Here is a 9,900-nt window from a genome sequence, read left to right as displayed (position 1 = left end):
TTAAAGAAATGGATGAGAAATATGTGTAAAGTGAAAGAATAATACACAATAAGCATGTGAGGTCCTATATCTAACATAAATATCATATTATGAGGAATGAATTGGAGATGTATATGGGCTTACATTTTTGCACATAATTAGGGTAAGGTTGAGTGAACGTCTGGATATGGACTTAAGATGACTTCAAAATACTGACAGCCATAGCTACGACATGTAACTGAACCCAAATACTTCTGAGAAGTAGGTTTGTTCCTTCCTACCAGGGAAGAAGCATAAGCCAGGAGGATGACAAATCTCCAAAGTATGGGCAAGCTGAGCTGTTCTAGGCAGATGTCTATCAGTTTTACTCCATCCAAAACAAAACAAAAATAAAATTTAAAGAAAAAATAAACCTTTGGAGACATTGCTAAATATTGTCAGCCAGCCATAAGCACTGTACAGCTGGATTGCTGTGAAAGACTGTGACAAGTCTTAGCCGTGAGGAAGACTAACTTCTTGTTTCTAGTCAAAAGCTGCTAATTTTGGACTTTCAGCTGACTGCTCTTGGAAGAACGGCCCAGGTAGCCCACATCTGTCTAGTTGTTTGCTTCAATACTAGTGCACTTTCCTAGGAACATTGATAAAACCAATCCAGCTTGGCTTTTTAGTTATTGTTTCCCTGTCTTTTTTGCTTTTTTTTCTTGTAGGGATGTAATGTTCTTCTTTCTGAGTAATTTTCAAATGAGAACAAGAAATTATACTGGCTACACAATATGAATGTTAGAGCAATTAATGTGTTCATTCCCAGAGAATAAACAATTTTTTATATATATATATATATGTATATATATATATATATATATTTTCAGCTACCTTCTTGGGAGACTATAGGCATGAATTTCAGAGAAGCACAGTATCAAGAAGTATTCTTGCTACTAAGGCAAAACTATATGCATCTGTTGAAGACATGAAGTCAATGCATTGATTCTCATCCCAGTTTCTAGGAATTCAGCAGGTATTTAACTTTTCTTGCTGAGATGATGTTACCTGGAATTTTCATGACTTCTTCTGTGTCTGTCCAGTAGAGTACTTGGTAAAATAACCGATTTATCATCACCCAAAGCACAGAGGTGACATTGATCCTTCGGAAAGTGCTTCAACAAGGGCTACTTAGAAATTTCAATGCAATAAATAGCACATTTCCCTGGATAAGCCAGAGACTCCCCATTTCTGTGCTCACTCAACAAAAATCTGAATGTTTTTCACCCCAGCAACACTGGTCACCCAAGTTACGGTTGGACCTGATGATCCTGAGGGTCTTTTCCAGCTGAAATGATTCTATGATTCTATGATACACGGATTGACAAAACCTTTTTTTTGAAGTGAAAAATGTGGTCCCAACTAAAACAATTAACAAAAAGATGTGAAAAAGGAAACGCTTCTGCCACTGCTGTTGGCTGAAGGTCCCTTCCAAAGTGCCCTGCAAAATTAAACACTTTCAGAGAAGGTTGTGATGATTTCTCATCACACCCACTATTTCTAATAATTTTGTCAGCATCAGGGGTCTCAGTGAGATGAGGCTTTGTTATGCTAGTTGCTGTAGCATCCTTAAAAGAACAGTCTGGTGCCAAAAACTTGCAAACAAAGTAGAAAAGAATCAAGGAGAGTTAGAAAGGGACAGTTATTCTTGTTTAATACTGGAAGACTTGAGGGGAGAAATGATTAAATGGCTTCTGCAAAGGGTCACAAAAAAATCCATCTTGAGGCTGAGCAAAGTCCAGATGTCTTTGGTTTCTTTGGAGCACAGTGGCAGGCTGTGCTTGAGACCAACCTGTTAAAGCTTTTTACAGTATTTTTGCTCAAGTCAGACAGAAAATTCCCTCTTTTACCTCCGCACTATAGCCTGAAGCCTTCATACAATACGTCAAAGTGTACCACAGCCCCAACGTGCTGACTGCTCACCACCACAGTCACAGCAACGTTATTACACCAGCCCTACTCACGCACCAGCCGCAGACTCATCTAAAAGCCTTCTGTAGAAAGGAATGTCTGCCCACCCACCGAGTGACCATCCAAGTGTTCAGGAGGGCTTGAATAGCAAAGGAAGGGTTTATAACTGATTTGGTGCCAATCCAGTCACTAAATGCAAACTTCAATGGAATTAGTACCGGTAATTTTATCTACTTGTTACAGTTGTTGTTCTCAGAACAGCCTGAAATTTGATCTTCCAGATTTGATCATAAATTGGCCACCAATTCATCCTTGCAATATTTTTTTTCCCCCCGTTATTTCTTTTAATACAACTTGGGATTCATTACATTTCACATCTGCAAAATTTTACTGAAATTTGAGTTATAACGACCTATTTCCACAGAACCATACTAAACATCTGATTATTTTCTCCCTTATCAGCAATTACACTCAGGGCCTCCACAGGAGAACATTTAATTTGTGCCTTTGTGCAAATCCAGCCATTTATTTTCTACATCTACATTTCTACTCAAAAGTGACACACTAGCCCTACAGCAGAATGAAGGTCTCTGTGGTATCAAGAGAACAGTGCTAGACCAAACATTAACAACTCACTTGACCAGATCCCAACATAACATAATTAAAGTGTCCTTTTGTTTCAAACTCATATGACAAGTAGTTAATACGTATTATAACCCTGTCTATCAAGATACAAATTATACAGGAAATATGTATTTCACAAACACAAATGTCATATTTAGGGATGAAACACTTTATTACTGGGCAGCTAAAGAGAGTCACTTCTTTCCCCAATGTCATCAAGTCTCCTCTACTAATGCTGCCATAACCAAATCCTGAAGACGTGATCTGCTTTACAAGATAGTTGTGCCCTTGGTAACAGACAGGTGTGTTTTGGGCTTTTAAAAACTTTTTGGGTTTTTTTCAAGGATTATATCCTAATTTTGAGCTGCAAATTCCTCCCTTGCAGAAGTAAATTAGGAATAATCCACTGAAGTCAATGGGGTCAAACAAGTGACCAGTTGCCAAAATAATGGAAGAGCAGAAGAAGTTGGTGTTATTTGTACTGCAGAATTGTTACAAGTCTGTCCCCAGCCTGGAGTAGGCATAACACATGATAGAAAACATTTCCCCAAAAGCTTACATTTCAAGAGAGGGAGATGACAAAAAGATGAATGATAAAAGGATGAACAATAAAATGGAAACCTAGAGAGAAAACAAGTCCGACTGACCCAATATGACATCAGACACTTAACTTAAAACATCACCTTCTTTCCTTCTAAGCAATGTAGAGATACTGTCACATCCTGAGAATTAGTGTATCCTTCTGTTGACCACACAGACCTAATTTAAGTGTCCAACTTAGCTGTCTACATCAACTAGCAGAAAATCAGGCCAAATAACTCCCCCATATGTATAAAAACAAGCCACTAGCAGGATGACAGCAACCTCTGTCCAGTGGGTTGAAAACTTTCTGAACCGCCAAACTCAAAGGGTTGTGATCAGCAGCATGAAGTCCACTCGGAGGCCAGTCACTAGTGCTCTATCCCAGGGGATTGATACTGGGGCCAATACTGTTTAATCTATTAATCAGTTACTTGTGTGTTGAGATAGTGTGCCTTCAGCAGATTCATAGACAATACAGAACTGGGAGGAGCAAGGGATACACCAGGTGGTTGGTTGTGCTGCCATTCAGAGGGCCAGAGAAGTGGGCAAAGAGGAATCTCATGAACTTCAGCCAAGGGAAATGCAAATTCCATGCACTGGGATGGGCTGGGGACTGACCAATTAGAAAACAAGTTTGCAGAAAATGTCCTGAAGGTCCTGGGAGGCATCCAGGACCTTTGAAGGTCCCTTCCAACCCAAACTATTCTATGATTGTGTACCAAATTAGATTTTCACCAGCCTTTTTGTCCACTATGCTGGTAAGACTGAGGACATGTCCAGAAGCCTAACCCAGAAAACAACTCCCTTATCTAAAACGCCTTTTTCCCTCTCAGAAAAGGGCTTACACTCTTGTGCACAAATGGTACTGACAGGAAAACTTTACAGCCAAAGAGAACCGCTACAACCGTGATGAAGCCTTACATTTTGAAACATTAAGAATGTAATTTCAATAATTCATAACTTCCAAGAAACATATTTTTGTGTTTATGACAAAATTGTTCATAGTTATGCCTCACAAAGGAAGTAATTGATAGGATGAAATGGTTTTACTCCAAGTCATTGCTTTCAGTGGAGTGCTTGAAAATGAGATGACATCCTTCAAGACAAAAAATAAAATCATTACAGGGCAATGAAAGTGCACCTAAGTGGTTATTTACTATGAAAAATTTCAGTACTAATGACAGAATAAAAAAATTTTATTCAGAGTGAGAGACTTGCTACAGTCTACAATGGCATCCCCACTTCTGAGGTTTCTGAGGTTGCATGGGTTAACCTGCTGCTTTTTTATACATGTTGGTAGGCAAGGATGTGTAACAGATTTATGCAGGGAGAACAGCACTGGACACCAATGCCCTGTCACAAAGGACAGCTACAGACTTCAAAAACAACTAAACAGCTCTCCCAGATAAGCACCTGCATCAAAGATCGCCTACCTTCTCCAGGGTCAGTCTTGGCACTGTGTTCAGGGTGTCACACACCTCCCCCATGGTGGGCACGTCCCAAAGAGCAGGACTCAGAGAGATAATTGCTCCAGCCACAAAACCATCCAGGTCCCACACCTACCTCATTACCATGAGTGACAAGTGCAGTACGAAGAGTGTTTATTTTGAACACAAGGCTCATCAAGGCCAGCTAAGGTGACCGATTCTTCTCCCCCATTTCCCCTGCATATGGATGCATTTACACTCCAGTTAGTGTGAAAAACAATAAGCTTTCTCACCCTGGCACTGTCACTTGAGGTGAACAATTATATTTCTGAAGCCTCCCATGGCCTGCACAGCCTCCCAGAGACTCTGTGGTACAGAGCACTGATGGGTTTGGGGGAAACAGAGGCATAAGTGACAAAGTGACCCAAGTGACAAAGCTATCCTAAGCTCGGCTCAGAGGAGAGCAGGATGGCAAGTGGAGAAAGAAAGAGACCAACTGACTGTATTTTGATAGCCTGTGGTCCTTGCAGGTCCTTAAATGGGCTGAGGAGCATCTTTCTACATCCTGTCCAAGCTCCAGTGAAAGTGACAGTGCAGCATCCATTCCGCTCTGCTCTGGCAAGCTGCATGTTAGAAGAAACTTCATTTAATAGATTTTTCTTTCTGCCTTTTTCTCTTTGTTCCACCTGAAATGTCATCAGAAGGGCAAGGGAGCATAATCCACAGCATGACTTTCTCATGCAGGACTGAGAACTGCTCCACCAGTGAAATCTAATCTTACAATTTCTAGTCCGCTGTGCCATATCACAGTTTGAGAGAGTGATAAAGAAGTGCAGGACTCAAGGAGAGAGACTTTGTACATAAGTTAGTGTATCTGAGGCTGTTTTATTCTTGTTTTTACTTATTCTTTTCAATTTGTTTCCTTCCACCTCCTTCAGTTCCCATTGTGATCAATGTGCACAACTGTCAGCTCCATGGGACATGTAGTCCTGAGTCTGGGCAGTTTTCACACCAAATAACAACACATCGAGAATGAGAACATGGTTCCTGAGGCAGCAACTCTTTTCTGTGTCAGGCCCTCCTGGAGCTTCTCACCAGGGCAGAGATTGGAAATTCTTTGTCATATCAGTCCCAATTATTACAAAAAAGTGGCAGAGGGAGGAAGGCGAATTCTGATAACTAAGTCAGGTGAGCAGAAAAAGTAGCTGCTCTGAGTAATTTATCATCTCAGATCACTGGTGCAATCCTTTCCAAATTAAATCACAGCTAATTAAAAACAATTCTCCCTTCTGAGTTGATCACTTACAGTTCCAAGCTACAGTTAAATCCTGCTGTAACCATGACCATAAAAACTAACACTCTAAGGAAAGCTGCAAGGTTTGCTACTGACGCAATGCTCGGGTTGTACCAGAACATATTTAGTTGGTAGCTCTCTGGTGATACAGGGAATTGACAATTAACTAATCAACACTTAAAAAACTAACACTTAAGTAACCCTACCCCACATCACTAAAGACACTTAGAAAGCTAACCCTTTAACCCACATCATTATTGCCTAGCCTTGCTTAGCTCTATGTAACTTATTGTACGAAAAACAGGACTTCACTCATGCCTTGCAAAGATAATAATCCTTGGGTGCATTCTTGGTGCATCTTTGGGTGAACTAGATAACAGAAACTTGGGCACAGGACAGGAGATATGCCAGTTTTAACCAACTCAGCATTCTGAGACCTAACCAACTCATCACACTGGACCAAAGGTGACCGTGTACAGAGAAGAGGACCCGGGGTCACGATTACTGCGCAGCTGCAACCAGGAGGAGCCAGAGGTGGAGACTATGGAAATGGTCTCCCAGAACTCATTGTAAGAAGAAACGCTTTCTTGGGGACAGGTTATGAATATGTACAGGCGTTCCTAAAACTTTCATGAATATGTAACACTTTACTGCATTTAACCAAGCTCACACCTACTGTAATTTTACACAGGTATTAGGTGAAATGATTCCCTGTGTGTCCAGCCTCGTAAATAAATATATACTTTCCTTATAACTTCAAGGGTTGTAAGGTCATTCTATGCCTCACTGGCATGCTGGTTGGTTTTGTGTAAAGCAAGACTGAATTGCAGTCTTGAGTATCTTAATTTTTCTCCTTTTATCTTACGTGTCTGCCCAGTTGACGTTGGGTTGCCCAGGAGCAGCAGAGCTTAAGAAATTGCAGTTGCACTTCACACACAGCTTCACTTAGAATTACATTATCTCATTTGTAAAGAAGTGGTGTTCTGGCTCCTGTCCACTCATTTTTTTAGGTCTGGCACTAGCAGACATAAGGATACATTATTATTAGCACACACTTAGTCTGAGGTCAAGTTCTGGTGACCAGCTCCAGCATTTGGTCTGGATAAAATGCTCTGTACAGCCAGCAATCTTCCTCTGACATTTGGAATGCATATAAAGCTGCTTGTTAGAATAATAAAAGTAAAAAAAAGAGATAGCAATTTTGAGCCATAGGCTCAATTCTGGAAAGGGTTTTAAAAGCCAAGCATCAATTTTTCTTGCAGAGCATTCAGTAGGATTCTCATCCAGCTGTCAGGAGTTAGATGTTCATATTCTTCTATCAATCACTTTAAAACAAAGGCTCAGGAAACAGCTACAAGACATAAAGCACCTTCCTCTTCTTACTGCCCCATGGCAGTAAGTGCTTAACTCCTGGGACTCTCTATTAGCAATTATTTTATCCTGTTATCTGGATAATAAAGCAAGTGCTTACACAGCTTTTACTGACAAGATCAACTGCAGGATTTGCAGTAGCAGAACAAAGTCACTGTTTGCTTTCAAACTGCCAAGGTCAACACAAGCCAGAACATCAGTCACAGCAAGTGGATCACACACAGGAAATACGTAGTTCAGGAGGGAAAAAATTTTCTGGTGTTTTTACCTTCAACTAAAGCAAGACTTGACAATGAGTGACCCTATTACAATATTTCATCACACAGGCTTCCGATCAGAGGCTGGTGATAATTTTCAGAGTGTATCACACCCTCTGTGTTCATATGGGCACAGAAACACAAGTCAAAAAATGTTATTTGCCTAGGAGGATTCATCACTCTCTGATATATCACCTCTTGAAAAGACCAGAATACTATACTTTGAAGAAAAACAGAATACCTAACTAGACCTCCAATCCAAGAAAATAACACTTAACAGGGGAAGAAATTTCCTCTGGCTCTTGTAGAGAACAGTTAAGCCATGTTGCACATGATGTAATTATCCACATTTTTATTACCTTTTGTGTCTTAATTACTATTACAGTATGCTTGGCAAACCGTGACTCAACAGCTTACAATCACAGTCTTTGACTACATTATTTCATTCATTAGATTATAAAAGCAGCCAAAGAAAACTGCAACACAGATGCTGGTTTCTGTCCAGCTACAATCCTCTAAGCTCACACAGCTGACTGTATGGGCAGGCTGTTTACTCATTTTAAATGAATTGCCCTTCAATTAGGCTGCATCTTTTTGGCACATTTCTACAACAGCTGAGAAACTGTATTAGTCCCTGGGTAGATGCTGCTCTCTCAATATTTGTTTTGTTAGGTTTAGTTTGTCTTGGTTTGGGGTTTTGTTGGTTTTTTGTTTTTTTTTTTTTTTTTGATTGGTTTGTTGGGTTTTTTGTGTATGTGTTTCAAAGATGGGAAGAGAAAGTTGCTGCACAATCTCAACATGTTGTGTCTTCACAGCAAACTTCCTCCCGAAAGAGAAACAGAAAAGTAGTCTGCAAGTAGAGGGTCACAGGAAACCTCATTCAGTATGATCTTTACATCTTCCATTCAGGTTGTCCCACTCCAAGCAAGGCTCAGCTCTGACCAAAGCTCTTCTGTCAGGATGTTTGTAGTGTTCCTCTCTCGTGTAGGCTCCCTTGAAGCCAGGGATGGAGCTGACCTCCCTCACAGCACTTGGGGTAACAACTGATGTGGGCTAGGTCCTTGCCACTGACCTTCACAGAATTTGTAGCAACGCTAAGGATTTCAGATCTCTTTCCTGCATTGTGTTCTAAATCACGTGATTCTACTAAGGATATCAAAGGTTAACTGACAGGAAACTTAAAAAAAGAAAAAAAAAGTTACCTTTCCCAAATTACATACCAAATATTGTAAAAATTGGAATCAAATTGAATGGAACAGGGTAGAGTAGAGTAGAGTAGAGTAGAGTAGAGTAGAGTAGAGTAGGGTAGAGTAGGGTAGAGTGGAATGGAATGGAATGGAATAGAATAGAATAGAATAGAATAGAATAGAATAGAATAGAATAGAATAGGAATAGAATATTTCCATTGGAAAGGACTTACAATGATCATCTAGTCCAGCTGCCTGACCAATTCAGGACTGACCAAATTAAAACACATTATTAAATGCATTGTGCAAATTCCTCTTACGCACTGACAGGCTTGGGGCATCGACCACCTCTCTAGGAATCCTGTTGCAGTCTTTGACCACCCTCCTGGTAAAGAAACGCTTCCTAACGTCCAGTCTAAACCTCCCCTGGTGCAGCTTTTAACCATAAATTACTACCTTTTCACTGAAAGAAGCATAATTCTTTCAAAAGACTTGAAAGTCTGTGACACGTATGGTCAAATGAGCTCTTCTCCTGCAATCATACCCATTTATCCATCCTCCAATTACTGGCAGTTTATTGTGGCGATGAAAAAAACAACAAAAAGAAATTCAGTCAATGTTGCTGCAATACAAAAAAGCATCACAAAATGAGCTTAAGCCCAAATTATCGTATTTCTAGAGTACAATGAAAAAGAAGATGGTGCCTAACTGCATCTTGCCTACTAAGTATTTAGAATCATGTTACTGAGACCCCTAGGAGTGGTGAGGTAAGGTAATCCAGAGAAGGACATAGGATCAGAATTTTGCAAGGTATTAAGCTCCCATGGCTGAATGTTTAACCAAGTTGCTGATACTACAAAATATTTTCATACCTCAGGTAGCAACCTCAGCTAACAGCTGATATGTGACCTAGGAAACACAAATGAAAAGAACACCCACACTTTCTGTCATAGATTTTTACACATCTCTACTGTCTTCATTCCAGAAATTGCTCAGTGAGTGATTTTATGTTTCCTTTTTTATTTTTTTGCATCATTTAACCAGGTGAAAGAAGGAAAGTGCAGAACAATGCCTGCCAGTTACACTGAGGTGGTGCAGTTTGGGACAGATAAGACTGGGAAGTCCCAAGCCTGCACCAGCTCATGGTTGTGACATCATGATGCAACTGCCTGCAGGCCACAAGCACTCAAGCCAACCTGTCGGTAGTTCAGAAGGTGAGAAGCCAATGG

Source organism: Columba livia, chromosome 2 (assembly GCF_036013475.1).
Source record: "Columba livia isolate bColLiv1 breed racing homer chromosome 2, bColLiv1.pat.W.v2, whole genome shotgun sequence".
Classification (NCBI taxonomy): domain Eukaryota; kingdom Metazoa; phylum Chordata; class Aves; order Columbiformes; family Columbidae; genus Columba; species Columba livia.
Note: the sequence above shows the minus strand (reverse complement) of the source record.